We start from the raw sequence: 16,531 nt of genomic DNA, 5'->3' as shown, positions 1-16,531 counted from the left end.
GACCATGAGTTGTTCCCCCTCCCTTGGAAGAGGTGGGGAACAGCCAGGCTGGCTGCATCTCAAAGCGTGCAGCAGGAAAGCAGGTCTCTGTGAGGAACAGCAGATGGTCATGCCTCCCTGGGCGTTTGGTGAAGCCTAGATAGCCAGGAAAGGGGTTGTGGGTTTCCTTCATTCTTTTCTAATGCTGAAACTTTAGTTTGTAGTCCTCTTGTTGAGTGTGGCCAGGCTGCAGTTTCTATTTCTAAAATATATTTCTTTTCTAAACCTATAATCAAGATAAGAAATTATGTCAGCTGAAGAGTCAAAAGTCATGAAGGAGGTTTAAAAGGCACAGAATTCCCTCTCTCAAAGGCAGACACTTGTGCAAATGTGGTGATGGCTTTGACTGTGGTCAGCACTTTCTCCAGAACATCAGCATCTGCTCACTATCATCTGTATAGAGCTGTCTAAAAGTTTCACCCTTAATGAAGACGTAAAAAATTGCAATCCTAACGTAAAATGTACCCTCTATCCTGTTTTTATCCTCTGCAACACATGGGCTTTTGCAAATGTACTGAAGGCAATTGCTACTGCTACTTCTTCTCATATATAGTTTTCCTTGGCAATTTTCAACTTCTTGTTAATATTTTCTTTGGACTTCTCCACATTCTGAAATTAAAATATACAGGAGAGCTGTTAAGGTAGCAATATTTTAGCATTCATTGATCATTCATCTCATGAGCAGTCATTTTTATTGGATAAGCACCTTGGATTTGAGCATACACAGCTGCAAAATAATCAATAAAATGGATTCTAAGAGTTAGGCTGAAGTGAGGGAGAAAGAAGCAACAGTTTGTCACTCTGCAGTTGCTACAGGTGGATCAGAAACTTCTATATGGAGAAGAAAAGTCTGTTATTGCTCGGCATAAATCTAAAGCACAGATGATATAGTAAGAGCAATAGAGTCTCAAAGTGTTTTCAAGCATCAGTGGCTGGACAGTAAGCTACTCTTTCTCTAGCTAAATTCTGTGCTGAAACTCTCCAGTGATCTTAGCACAAAAAACACGTGCTCACAGCTGTGGTCACTGACCCTTAATGGAGCGTGCATTGTAACTACATCAGACTGGAATGAGGTGCAGTTTGATCACAACACTGCAAATTATAGGGTGAGCCAGAGGCAACATTTAAGTTGCCTGGTGCTTTCTGTCCGTGTGTGCTCCCCATTGGAGGCTCAACTCTGGCTCTTGGTTGCTGGAGGCCTTTGCAATCAGTAGAAAGCAAGCACTTGGGCTAAAGAAATGCTTTTCTTCTGAAAGTCAAATCAAATTCATATAAACTGCTAAAAAACTTCCTTTCTTGTCTTTCCTTACTTGATGAAAACTTTAATATCTGGTTTATCAGCAGTAACTAGTCTCGCCGCAGGTACTGGAAACACCTGCAATGATATAGAAAGAAAAATGACATCAAAAGAAAAACCAAGGGCAGAGGGAGAACCACACTCCATCCCCGTCTTCCTCTCCTTCAACACGTAACCACTCAGTGCCTCTGTGCCCTTCCCAATGGTCCTGCGAAAAAGGCCAGGAGTCTCCTGAAGCCACGAGGGAAGAGAAGGAAAGGGTTTGCAGGTCACCTAACCCAGCCTGCCCACACAGCCAGGCCAGAAGACCCTGTTCCCTCTGAGGGATCACATTAGACAAAAGACCTTGTTCTGTCAAGGGAACGCAAGAAGAGATTTAGGGAGGAAAGACAGCATAAAAGCACAATCTCACCACTCAGCTACAACTGTCCTCCATCACTGTTGTTACAAACCTGTGGCTCACATGCCTGCCAATTTTTTAGCTATAATACTGTAGAGCCACCTCACTGAACTTCAGGAAACACAACAGAAATCACCAGGACATTTTTCATTAAAAATACAAAACTATAGATCAAATTCTATATTTAGGGGACATTAAGTTGTGAATTCCAGCCCTCAAAGATAAAAAAATGCCACATTCAGCTGTCCAATACCTAGGCACTACAACACATGTGCATTTACACTATCTTTTTTTTCTTTTCCTGGACTCTCCACCTCATTCGCAGATCAGCTACAAAATATTGCTACTTTTAAGTGGAAGGACAACCATAATTTGGGAATTTTGTATCTGTAAAGTGTTTTCTTTCACAAACCTAATTAAATTCTTTGAATGAATAAGGAACACAGGTGGAGGGAGATATGTGATATTTAACAATAGCAGGTGGGAAGGGCTTCAACGTTGTCTTTTTTATTACAAAAGCTAAAGTAACGAGCTGCCCCCATCAGCATACTGCTTCAAAACCTTAACAATGTGCCGGGACATTAATTCAGCCCTGACTCAGAGGTAAGAATGAACTGCACTGAATCACCAGCACGACTCTGTGTGGCACCCGCTCACCGCGCCGCAGCTGCATCCCTCCAGCACATGCAGGTTTCAAGTGAAAGCTGCTTAGTTGCCGACATAGTGTCCCTGAAGACCATGACGCTTTCTAGGTTTAAGTTAAATTTTCAAAAGAGGGCAGATCTTGAAGTTCAGCTATGAATTGTAGCACTGGATACTTTGATACGGGATCATTGGCAGAAGTCACTTTTTATTCTAGAGGTTGGGAGGGAGGTCAGATGAGTTAAGTGGAGCAGGCTATCAAGACACTTTTTTTAGTTCATAATTGGTTTTGCTACCTGATTGACCAAAGGCTACAATAATAGTGAACCTGAGTAAAGGGAGGAGGTGCTGGAAACGCTGTCTGGTGGCTCCAGTTGCCAGGGAAACAAAGTTCTCCTCTGTCTTTGTATCCAGAAATGTTAGCGCTCTGTGTGAACACAGCTCTCTGGAAATGATGCATTTTATCCTCTTCAAAGACCAGCAAAGGAAAGTAAGGGGGAAAAGAGAGGCAGGAGAGCATAAATAATACTTCCTAAACAGTTTTTGTATATATATTTTGGTAATAGCAGACTAAATATTCAGCATAAGACTTGTGTTTTGTTTTTTACTTGTAGATGGCAGAAGTTTGTATTACATTTATACATTATAAATTACTAGTACGGATCTCCATTGCCACCTTCAGAAACCAACCCAATGAAACCTTGAGCACCGGGACAGCCTCTGTGACCTGTCCCAAGACTTGTCCACCTTCCATGGGAAAGTACAGCCACCCTCAAACTGCCAACTGCAGGGAGCTACTGGGCAGGTGTTGAAAGGTTTCTGACCCCAGGACTTTAGAAAGGGGGTGTTGAGGGGGGTGGTATAGACGAGAGGTCACTGGCAGCACAGTGGTCAGTGGCTGGGATTAAGGAGTTCAGCAGGTCGTAACAGGAGGCCATCTGCTCTGCTCTGCTGTCGCCCTGCCTCTCCCCAGCAGCACTCCCACCACAGCCAGCTGTGGCACACAGGCCAGCGCCTTGGAGCAGGGGCAGAATTGTCAAAGCAGGTCACCACTTTGCCATCTTCCCTGCATTTCTTTTCATCAAGGTCCTCAGCTGGAAGCTTTAAAACTTGCCACTTTTCTGGAGCAGGCTACAGCTGTGACTCTGGGAGAAGACACGAGGATGCTGAGAGCGGCTGAACGTGAGCTAAAGAACAACTTTTAGTGTTTCTCTTTAAAAGAGAAAAAATGTAGTATTCTTCAGATATCTGTAGAACAGATACAGATATCTGGTCTACAGACCAGCTCATCTGATACAGATTTTTTTTAACTAAAAAAACCCCAGAACAATTAAGTCTCTCTAATCATTATTTACAATTATTTCTCCTGTGGGGCACTATCATTTAATCATCTTTCACGGCAAGTTGGCTTCCCAGCATGTGGAAGCACAGTTCTGCTGGTAGCTGGTACACTGCTCCAGAGAGGGAATGGGGATCAGCTAACACAACCCAAACTTCCACCCAGCTTCAGCTCTGAGACATGAGGCAATGTTGATGCCATTGATAAGTTTTATGGGAATAAATAAAAGCCACTTTAAGATTAGCCTAGTCATTTCTTTTTAGACTGATCCCAGTGGATTGTGTGGGATAAGTACTGACTTCTCCCCAAAGAGCTCAAGCTCCTGCAGAGCCTTCTCTTTAGTTTTTTGACATGAAAAGAAAGATGATTAATTTTCAGGAGGTAAGAACTGTTTCGATTATATGCCAATGATACCCAAATCTTGTTGGCTTTTTCTGATGCCTGGTAGAAGTAAGAATCAGACTGAAAATTTATGTAGCTGAAGCTAGAGAAAAGTGAATTTTACAAAAACAGCCCCTAAATCTTGCCCCTCCCACCTCCTTTGCCTCCTGTTTTTGGCACCTTCATTCATACATAATTAACGGCTTAAACACAACAGTACTATTAGTCGCTCAGTCAGTGCCGCAGAGAAACTACTTCAGCTGCAGGAGTGAACAGTATATTAACAGTGATGCTGAGAGTGAAGGGTATCAAGAAAAATCACGGGTGGAGGACAAAGCTTTCCTCAGTACAGGAGCACGAGCAAGGTGGAAGAGGGATTACTTAAATACACGTGTACCAGTCATACACACAAACCAAACCCTGAGTTACTTGAGGTTGTTTGGCTTTATTTGAGCACCACCGAACAAAGGGTGGTGGCAAGCAATTACTCAAACATATGGGCCAGGGGGAAGCCCAAAAATTGTCAAACTGCACAAAGAGTCCATATAGCCACAGCACACTCGGAAAAAAGAAAGAAAAGGAAAAAAAAGAAAAAAAAACACAAAACCCCCCCCACCAAAAACCAACACGCGCCTTGTACGAGACGAGACGGAGCGCCCACGGGAGGAGGCAGCCGGCAGCCGCCCCCAGCGCTCTTTTCAGAGGCATCGGCAGAGGGTGTCGGTGCCCCGGCGCGGTGCCACCAAGCGAAGCAGCCGCCGCCCCCCCGCCCCGGGCTGCACTGCAGCCCCCCGGGGACCTGAACCCCCCCGTTCCCCCGCCCGGGAGCGGGTCGCTGCCCCGGCCGGGCTCCCCGCGCTGCCGCCGCCCGGGGCGGGGCGGGAGGTGCCGCAGGCGGCGGGGGGTGAGGCCCTTCGCAGCCCTCTCCCTTCTTCCCTTTGCTTGGCACTGTGGTGTACCCGTATTCATTTATTATTCTGCCCCCCCCCCCCCCATTGTATTTATAATTACTCAGTGGCGTCAAGCAACAGCACGTATTTTAAGCCTTTTGCAGCTATTTGCTTCAGCGTATGAAATAGCAGCATCTGTTAGAAAGCAAAGACAGAAAGACATTTAAGCTCATGTTTAGAATGTCACAAAGAGGACAAACGGGCATTTTACCCTGTATTGTTTGATGTTGTTACTAAACTGTAGATTACTAAGTGTGAAAATGAATCTGAAAACTTGTTGCAATGTTTTGCAGCATATGGAAATGCGCCTCTTGAAACATTTGTTTAAATAAGCGATGCATGAAGAAAATGAGCCTGGGATCAATTTGTCAATTGCTTACAGCCGAGTTGGGTATCATACTGGAAAACTCTTTCTTCACTTAGAAGGGTACGAAGTGGGTCACATAAAATACCAAAGTCCGGTTTTATTGCCATTACTTACTGTGTGTAGTGCTACTAAATTCAGTAATACTGCTCATGGAGTAAAAATACCAGGGTAAAAATATCATTTCTAAAAGACAAGGAGGAGGGGAAGGAAAAGAAAATCACTATAGTATAACGTAGAAAATTGCAAGAGCAACCCAAGCTGAACAAAACCTACAGAAGGAGAAAGTGTTGACTAGGTATCATTAGTGTGAGCAAGTGGCACCAAAAAGAAAAAGAGTGTAAACTAAGACTTTGGCAGGGGAACAAAGAAAATCATCAAAGGCTTAGACTTTACACTGAAATATATACCCCGTGACTTGGTTGTCTTCACCTTTTTTCTGATTTCACCTCTTTTACTGTTAGTATAACTGCCTATTATTACAAATTATCAGGATATTCATAAAGTAAATGGCACCAAGGCAGTTCCTTTTTATTTGAATAAATTAGAATCCCATACCAGCTAATTTTCCAAAGTACTTTTCAATTGTGCTAAAAGAAGATTACTAATTGCTTTAGGTTGCTAATTGCTCTATGTAGTGAAGGATCTTTTTTTTTTTTTAAGTAAATGCAAAGATCCTTTGAAACCTCAAGAACAGAAAGTATTTTAGTGCCCAGTGGTTTTATTTTCATTGTTTCAATAGCATGCTTTACGTGAAGACACCAGTGTGTCTCTACTGCCTGTGACTTCTTACTTGCTCTGTCATGCAAAGCGGCACAAACTGCTGCTTTCTACCAGCAGGGAGAGTTGGCCAGTCAGGCATTTTACATAGCTGGCTGTTGAAAGATGGAACAATCTGGATTTTGTCCACACTGGCTATTAAAGGTCAAGATATTAAACATGCGTATAAGTGCTTATTTCATATGACACAAACAAATCACTGATTATCTTTGGAAAACAGGAGACATTCATATAGCCTGTAATGTTCCTGACGTGTAACCCTTTGGTTCATTTGCATCCTACAGACAGAAACTCTCCTAAGAAATAGTCACCTTAGAGGGACTGAACCCAGCAACCAGCGTACTATGCAGATGTGCGATTTCTAAGCAAATCTGCAGTATAACTAAAACTCATGTTTCTCCTAAAATTTACTTACAGGTAACCAGAACATAAAAAACTTTTTATAGATGTGTCATCCAATGGCTCTAAGTAATTTTGCACAACAGTCAAATTCCTGTCCTGTGATCAGCTGGCAAAGGCACTGTCTTGTATAGCAGGTTTTCCTCAACCCAGAAAAGCTCAAGATCTGCAAATAACCCATTAGAGACTTCCAAGTTTCTTGAACACAATTTTTGTAGAAACTATCTATTTCGATGGCACTTTATTACTGCCAAAGATGGAAGATGGATGCATGTATACAAACGTAGGGAGCGTGAGAGAGATGGAGCTCCAACAGCTGAGGCTGGCAAATGGATTGGTGGTTAGGGTCACAGAAACAACCCATCTTTAGGCTTTAGCTTTTCTTCTTGGAGCCAGTCCATTGTAGATAAACAAATATTCAGGGGAAGACAGGCTGCTGTCTAGTAGCTAAAATTCTTGCTAGACATGTAGAAAGCCAAGGCTCGCTTCCTTGCTCCAAACCAGATATCATAACTGTCTTGATCTCCCACAGGCTGGCCAAGTGAGCCTGTCATTTTTGTGTTCCACCAGTAAGGTGTGTGTTTTCATCCAGAACATTCCCGTTTAAAATGCCAGTTTCTTCAGTAGCCTGTAAATTCTAGGAATAAAATTTAACTATTTCAACATAAATGATAAAATTGTCTTGCTAAATTTTTAGATGTTAATCTGAGTGTCTTACTTCAGTCATTCAAATCTGAAATTTTGACTGTAGATTTCAACATATATTTACCTTGAATTTTACCAAGTGTTTATGGGGTGTTGTGTAGTTTAAAGCCACATGATGCTTGTAGAATGCTTAATCTACCTCTTAAATTGAAGAAGAGTTAGGAAAGTCTCAAAAACTATTCAGATTAAATTTACACTGTTAGCAGTCAGTAATAAATTCAGATGCAATTATGGGTCCTCTAGCAAGACAGGTTTATTTTTTATGATGTTAAAATTCATATGGAAGAGACTGAAAGTTATAAAGAAAAACTTTGAGATAAACAGCATCCTACTGTTCTGGAATAGTCAGGCAAGTGTAGCAGGATTAAAATATTTATTGCAGCATTATAATAATCTGTATCCTACTAATGCTGCATGGCAGTGACCCACACACTATTGTTTCATAAATCACAACTTACACATGTCATTTCAGAAGAGAGTTTCAGAGATCATCTTAGATGATCACAGGGATGAGTCCTGGTTCCACAGAAATGAGAGTCTGGATTTTATTGACAGGTCTACTGAGTGCAAAGGATCATGATGAGGTGTTCTTTATGGTTTTTCAGAACAATGCAGAATATCTCTTGTCCTTAAATTTCCCTCCATTATTAGAAATACCAAAAATACAGGACCAGCTTTTAGGAACCGAACAGGATGAAAGAAGAAAGAAGAGCTGTTCTTCTACAAGAGGGGTGACGCTAAATTTTGTGTATAATCTGGACAATATAAATATGAACCATTTGAAAGTAGACAGGATCAAACAGAGGCCTCTGCTCTTGTACCTTTGTTTCCTCTGAAAAATAACCAAAATGGAATGAGCCAAAGGCTGCTGCAAAGAGTTACATTCCTGGGTTTCTATGTGTCTTGGGGGAAAAAAGCAGATAAGCTGTTCTTATAATTAGATTTTCTCTTCTTTTAGGTGTCTATGGCAACAAAATAACCAGGAATCTTCAGAGTTCATGGTCATTCCTGCTGTTCAGCCCAGCACCACAGGTAAGATCAATCCCACCACCCCTGGAAGTGCTTCACGCAGGCACGCTGGGTTTTAGGTGAAGGTCCTGTTTCGTGGACGTTGCCATGGAAGCTTCTTAGTAACTCTGCTCCAATAATCCTTTACTGTGCAATTACCAGCTGGCAATTTGGCTTAAAAAGCCTACAGTCCCTCGGCACTGCAATTAATCTGAAGACCCGTGGCACGTTTCAGCTGACACTGGTATTATACGCCCATGGTTTGCCTTGACTTGTTAGCCCTCCATTCAAACTGCCGGTTTTCCTGGTCACCCATTCTCCCTGTAATTCCTACTCCCTAGCTGATAGTTCATCCCTGCGGGTCAGTACGTGATACCAAACAACTGTATCTTATGGAAGAAATCGTAAAGGGAAACAATATTTAACTCTAAGCTATGGTAACTCAACCATTTCTGTACATCTAAGGTGATAGTGAAAATCAGGTGAAATAGTAATCTTATTTATATAATGTGAGCTTTCTACAGAGACAATTTCTGCAGCAACTTGTTTCAACAAATTGAAGGCCAGTTTTATTTAGTATTGTTCTTTCACAGATTTTATCACTTGAAAAGATAAGTAAGAATTTACCATTTCCAGATTAATAATTTCTCCTGGAGAGAAAATGTTTCTGGGAAAGGATCCAGGTTCAACATTTTTGAACTTATGTACCATATATACACTCTTTTGCTGCTTTCACTCTGTGATTGCCCCACGTTGCTTTATAGCAATGCACTAAATGGATTTTGGGGTATACTCCACTAAACCAATTTTCATTGTAATTCTGTGTCCAGGTAGGTGGAGGATTTTTAAATCCCTCAACTCTTCTTTTATATCCCTCTAGGCCTTGTTTTGTGCATAACTGGACACAATTAAATAAATTCTGCCAGCAAAATTGTCTGAACCAGCCCTGTGTGGCCAAAGAAGGGAAATGCCACTGGTGATGGGGACTTTCTGTATTTTGTGCATTCTGATTAATTCTAGCACAGTTTTACAAACTGCTTAAGCACTGCAATACTGCTGTGAGGCAAATACAGTAAAAAGACTCTCCATCAGTAAGATGGAGAAAACACATAAAGGTTATACTATGCTTCCAGACATACAGAAGCAGTCAATAAGAGGGCCAGAGCAGATTCTAAAGTGCCTTCTTTATTCCTCTACTTATTTTCTCCTTTACCAGATCACGTGTCTGGCCTTTCTTCAAGCTTTTCTGTCATTCCTCTTCCTAAAGTCTTTTCCCTGTGTTTCATATCACTGGCTAGTTGTGCATCAGAGCTGTAAATCCTCTGTGAGTCAAATAGTCCACCTTTATCAAAAGCTACCCACTAGAGGCTGGCAGGGCTTGGTCCAATTAGCCCTGTTAGTAAGACCTTGCAGGACATGCCTTTTAAAATAGTGGATTATTCTTCTATGATTCCAGGTCAATAAAAAAGATAGATAGAAAATAAAAGCACACCTAACACCATATCCTGTGAAAACGTTTATCCTTAGTATTTCACACCACCTTCATGTTCAGGAAATTAGTGGCTTTCATAGACTGAATATGGATCTTTACCATGCAGAAGAAAGAAAGGGATTATGTGAGCCATCTATTCACCTCTAGACTGACAGGAATTTTACTGGCATAAAATCCATATCCTTTATGACAGAAAGAATTATTCATTAGTGTGCACAAGAATAATTTCAGAAACTGAGCAACAGCAGTACTAGCAGCTAACTAATGCCTCAGACTCCAGTCTTAAAACCTCTTTCCACAAATAAAAATATATATGCTCAATACATATATAATTGATAATTAGCACTTGCATTGCTACTTTACTTTGAAAGATATGAGTAACAATTAATTACAACTATAAAAAAACAAAATATGCCATTTGCCTTTCTAGTTTTCGTTTGACTTGCTAGAAGATAAACGAATTGCACACAATCTTATCAAATCTACATTTGGTAAGACTTTGTACATCTTTGAGGTTTGAAAAAGATCTCTTAGGAAGCATGAATTGATACATAAGAGAGAGAAAGTCTTCAAAGTGGTTTAGCCTTTATGACTTTTTCAGTGCAACCAAGAAATAAGAAAACCAGAAAATAAGAAAGGATGATACATTTAATTCTGACACTGATATATCTCTAAGGTGCAACCATCATAGATATGAAATACTTTATTCACTGTTAAATAGTTGGCTCCATAGCTCTTCTTCTACAATAGAAGAGGCACATCTTTTTGCTCCTAATATATTATAGGTGGACATATCCCTCTTCCTATGATCATCTCTCTAGACTGCACTGATAGTAAACCTTTCCATTCTTATTTTTAAGAAAGTTTTTTCTTTTGTCTTTCTTCTTTTTACATTCAGCAGAAAAGAAATATTTCCTTTTCAATCAATTCTGCTGCAACTAAATTCTGAACATATAACTATTAATCTCTTGACCATGAGATCCACAGCTTAATTTCCACTATATACCTATTTTGGCCCACAAAGATGATTAGAGGGCTGAGCACCTCTCCTATGAGGACAGGCTGAGAAAGTTGGGATTATTCAGCCTGGAGAAGAGAAGGCTCCGGGGAGATCTAATTGCGGCTTTCCAGTACCTGAAGGGGCCTACAGGAAAGCTGGAGAGGGACTGTTTATGAGGGCATCTAGTGACAGGACAAGGGGTAATGGGTTTAAGCTGAAGGAGGGTCAATTTAGATTAGATGTTAGAAAGAAATTCTTTACTGTTAGAGTGGTGAGGCACTGGAACAGGTTGCCCAGAGAAGTTGTGGATGCCCCCTCCGTGGAAGTGAAACTAGATGATCTTTGAGGTCCCTTCCAACCCAAACCATTCTATGATTCTATGATTCTGTTTGCCTTCTGAGATAGGGACATAGACACACGTGGTAGATGTAATATGAGATGAGGTAGTATGATAGCTTCCTTGGTTCAAATTTGGAATTTTTACCTTCTGGAGTACCAAATTTGTCCTAACCAAATGAGCTTAGCAACTCTTCCTCAATAAAAAAAAAAATGGTTCTACACTTGTCAAGTATTTCATTTATGCGGCACATATAAAGTTGTATATAAAAAAACCCACTGATAGGTGCTATTAAACATCTTCAGAGAGTTTTATACAGTTTTACCAACACGATCATTCCCCTTTTCCTGTAAAGTCAAATTATCAGTAGTTAAAAATCATCAAACTCACAAAAGACAGGTAATGGCTGGCTAGCAAGGAGAACACTTCCAGAATGACTAGTATTTTAAAAGCATATTTAACCTACCCTGGCCTAAATATGCTTCCACTGAAAACTGGAAGAACAGAATAAACATTGAAAAAATATGCTTCCATTGAAAAATGTTCCAAATTACTTTGATGGCTACAATTATTTGGCAGGACTAAGCCATTTTGCTAAATCACCAAATTCAGCAAAATAAGCACAATTTTGTGGCCCCACTCACTTTACCCCACAGCAGCCAACAAAAAGGAATCCGCAGCAATCCTTGGAGAAAAATGAGTGACCCCCCCCTCTACAACAAGCAAAGAAAGTTTTCTCCTGCCCCTTCCCACAGCCCCCAGTGAAGGGCTATTCCCAGAGGGTTTAAAATCAGCCTTTAAGAAGTTACTGCTGCAGCAGGTAGAAATGCTCAACCATTGTCCTCTCTGAGACACTATTTTTCGGTTTTCGGACAAACTTTTAATATTGGATCTGTTTGGGTTTTTTTCCTCCATGCTAACTTTCAGCCTTTAGCTTAATGATTTTGAGAAAAATTGGCAAAGAAGAAAAGTATTCAGCCACTTCGTAGCACAAGGTTAGGCCCTTTGGTTTTACCTCGTCTTTTTGCTGTGGCCCTCTGGTACTAACACATCTTAGCGGAAAGACTACATATTTTTCAGAACGGAATTACCTTGAGCTACGAGAGCACTGCTTGTATGGAAATTTCCCCAAACGGTGCTATGTTGAAAGCTGTTGGAAAATCTCACTTAGTAAGTGCCTCAAGGAGACTGGTCAGACCGTGGGAAGGTGACATCTCCACACAGTCTGCTCGCCCTGAGCAGGGTGACTCCAGCTGAACGCAGCAATCACAGCTCATCAGGTCCTGCCTGGTGCCGAGGCAGCAAAGAGGGGAAAAAAAAAAAAAAAAAAAAAGAGAAGAACAGAGGCAAAGGAAGGGAAGGAGGATTATAAGACTGCGGAAACTGGACAAAGAGAGAGCAGAGGTGGGCAAAAGCAGCTGGCTGTTTGCCTGCTGCCTTTACTTAGAGTAAGAAGTAATAACTGTAGAACCTACATGGAAAAACTGATTTTTAACTATAATCTCTGTAGAGAGATTGCAGTCTAGGAAATTAGGCTGTGATTATTTTTAAACCTGCTAATGGAGATAGTAAACATTATTGTTTTGATTACTTCAATACTTTTCCCTACCTATTCCACTTCAGAATTCCTTTTGTAGTATATCCTTATTTTCAGTAGCCACTCAGCACACTAATAATTGAAGAATATACAATAAATCCAGTTGAAAATTCAAAGATTGGAATGATAGCTCCCCTAGATTTTCCAAAATCCAGCCACAGGATTTCAGAAGCCTGGGTTTGTCTAGCCTGGAGCCACCTAGGTCTCAAGCCTCTCCAAGTCAGACTACAGAGAATTACTACTACAGAAAATTACTAGTACTGCTATTTTATGGTCTATCTTACTGCTCACCCTTTTCCTCTACAAGCAATGTCCAGCGGGACAACTCACAAGCAAAAACATTCAATAATTATGTTCATGCTTTCCTCCATGTTGCCTTTTTAGTTCAGGAGTCCATAGGAAATATCATTAAATTACGTCTTTTCCACTTCATTGCAAGGTAGATAAGAAAATTAATCTCCTTTACAATCATATTTAATAGGTTTATTAAAAAAAAAAAAGATGCTTTGAAGTAAATCCCACAAATAAATAGAAATCAGACTTGTAAAAAATGATCCTCTGAAGTCCTATGCTTCTCAGTGATTTCCCTACCTTGATGTCTGCAGGTACTCAGCAGCGTAACTGATACTATCCTCATTATCTGATGGAGTCATTTTGTTACCCCATTTGTTACCCCCATTTCTTACCTGCTTTTCTGTAGTCTGGTATGGAGAACCTTTTACAGGCATGAGAGTACACTGCCTCAGGCAGGACCATCAGTTTGATAAACACTTGTTGCTCGTGGATGCCTTGGCAACTTGGTGGTTCAGCTCCACCACTGTGAAATGAACTTTCTTGGCATTAGCGAAACAAAGATTTGTTCAAGACAGCAGAAAATCTGCCTTGGGTTGAAAGCTTATTTCCCCTTCCTCTGTCTTTCCCTTCTGGTTTTCTCCCTGCAAAGCCCCGTACTCTTTGGTCCAAGAATGGAGAAAAAACCCCAGACACTGCCTCACAAACCGGCTAGGTACTTCCAGTAGCCAATAGGACTAATAAAACTGAGGTAATAAAAGCTAGAGTAAAAATAGAGGGGAAATCCTGACCATTTTCCACCAACATTAAATGAAAAATGATGAGTACATGAAAGATGGAAATTTTCTACACTGAATTCTTCCTAACTGCATATCCTGCCTTTTTTTTTAATCTTTAGACAGTTTTTCACCTAGCTCGTACATGGAAAACCTTGCACATAAGTTTTCACAAGAAGAGTTTGGTGAATTTCTTCTTTGCTATTAATAAAAATATCTGAATTTGGAAGGACAGTTACAATGGCATTTGTGTGCTTCCAATTAAATCTACATAAATTAACCACCATACATAACTGTCTAGGGAAAATAACACTAATTCGGTATGAAAGCATTGGGGTTTTGTAATTTTCAAGCCTGATTATGAACATAATTAAATAAAGTGTTTAATATTTGAAAGGGGGACCAAGGATGGATATCAAGTGGTATTTTTTAATACTAGAAAAAACGTACAGATAACAAACATTTATTTTACAATGAGGCTAACATAATCTTCGTGGCTAATCCGGAATGCAAAGATATAAACCAACATAACAGTCTATCTAGTTTATATATGTTCTACAGAGATGACATGCTTCCAGTCTAGAGAAAAATGCAGAACAACGTGTTGTTACTGAAGTCAATCAACATGCTATTCCCAGAGAACCACTCAATCACAGACTTAGAGGCAGTAATGGATTGGCAAAAACGCACTGTTCCAAGTGGATAAATGATGCTCAAACTGACTTTTGGAAAACATAAATTTATTAAACACTTCATCATATAGTACAGTTTTAAGTGTACTTGCTTTGGAAGGAATTAGGCGTACATCACTTCTGTCTGTTTCTACTTTCATGATATAAATAATAAAATAGGGCACTGTGCCCCTGACAGCTAATCTAAACCAAGACAAGTCAGTGATCATCATGGAGACCTTTAAGAACTCATAAATTCTTTAAAAATAAAATAAGTTGTCCTAGCATTACTGGAACAATTCCTGTCCTGTTTAAAACCTCCTTCTTCGACCTCTCCCTCATATGGGGCTCCTACTGTACACTCTTTTCTCCATCCGATCATTCAGTTTCACAAAACTCATCTCACGTGTGTTAAATCCTTTTGATTGTTCTTTTGACAAGCTGGGTCAAAATTGGCCAATGGCTTTGAAAGACAGTAGGAGAGACAGACAGAAAGATACATGTGACATTTAGTTTTGTTCTTTCTACCTCAAGACAAGTAATGCAATTTGGTACCTTCTGAATTGTAGGCATTCTGTATGTAGCACAATAAGACTATGACACTGCCGTCAAAATTAATCCATTTCTTATGGTTGAAGAGTCAAAGAAGTTAGCATTCTGAAAACAGTATTGTTGTACCCTCCAGTTCCAATGGAGTTGAGATTTTATAAGTAGGAACTGGCCTCAGAGAAGTTAAAGATGAATAGAAATTTTTCCTGTTAAAAGATAAATGTAATGCAGAAAAATGAGTCCCTATAGTGGAATGCACTGGAGATCTGGATTGTAGCAACAGCAGAAGAAAAGAACTGTCTTCTGTCAGTGATCATCTAATCTATTTTCTTGATAGGTACAAGGTAATGACAGAGACTGCAACATGAATTCTGATCCACTGCTTCCATCTGCCAGAAGAGGAAGATGCCATTAGCTGCCACAAAACATGAGCAATGTTTGAGCAAGGAAAATAGAAAAGGAGAGTCACTGAGGAAAAGAAAAAAATATGGAATGAATAAAGGCTTTGAAGATGAGCTCAATTACAAGAAAAAAGTCAACAAAAAAATAACTATATGCGACAACAAATCCATAACAAGAGTTTTTTTAGAAAAAAAAAAAAGACATGGACCTGTTAGAGCAGGTCTAGAGGAGGGCCACAAAAATTATCAGAGGGATGGAACATCTCTCCTATGAAGAAAGGCTGGGGAAGTTGGGGTTGTTCAGCCTGGAGAAGAGAAGGCTGCGGGGAGACCTTATTGCAGCCTTTCCGTACTTAAAGGAGGAAAGAAAGATGGAGAAAGGCTTTTCACCAAGGCCTGTAGTGACAGGGCAAGGAGCAACAGCTTTAAACTGAAAGAGAAGTAGGTTTAGATTGGACTTAAGGAAGAAATTCTTTATGATGAGGGTGGTGAGGCACTGGACCAGATTGTCCAGAGAAGCTGAGGATGCCCTACCATCGGAGGTGTTCAAGGTCAGATTGGACGGGGCTATGAGCAACCTGATTTTGTGAAAGATGTCCCTGCTACCCATGGCAGGGGAGTTAGACTAGATGATCTTTAGCAGTGCTTTCCAACCCAAACCATTTTATGATTCTGTAATTTTTATCCCATCCAAGTCTAGTTTAATAATTAAACCTGCTTGTTCAATATAAATCAAATATATAGTTTGAGGTTTATAAGATTAAAACATGCTACCTGTAATCAATGAAGATCAATATGAACAACACACAAAAATCAGTTTCCAGTAGAAAGGAAGAAAACCACAAGCATTGTTCATAAAAATGAAAGTATTTATCAAGAAGAAAGGAGTTTATGCACCCAAGCCTCATTTGTGGTTACTGAAGAAAGACATCCTTTCCTCAGATATTGCAGCCACATTGAAATGAGGCAAGGGCATTGAAGGACAGCCAATGTCCATTTAGTGAAGGAACAAAGATGCTGGCTCATAGTGAAAAGGTCAAAATGATGTAGAAAATAAACATCGAGTACGGAAAATACCAGGGGTTTAGAATCAAATGCATTATTTTTTTCTGG

Source organism: Grus americana, chromosome 2 (genome assembly GCF_028858705.1).
Source record: "Grus americana isolate bGruAme1 chromosome 2, bGruAme1.mat, whole genome shotgun sequence".
NCBI classification, from domain to species: Eukaryota; Metazoa; Chordata; class Aves; order Gruiformes; family Gruidae; genus Grus; species Grus americana.
The sequence above is the reverse complement of the archived record's forward strand: the minus strand, read 5'-3'. Positions refer to the sequence as shown.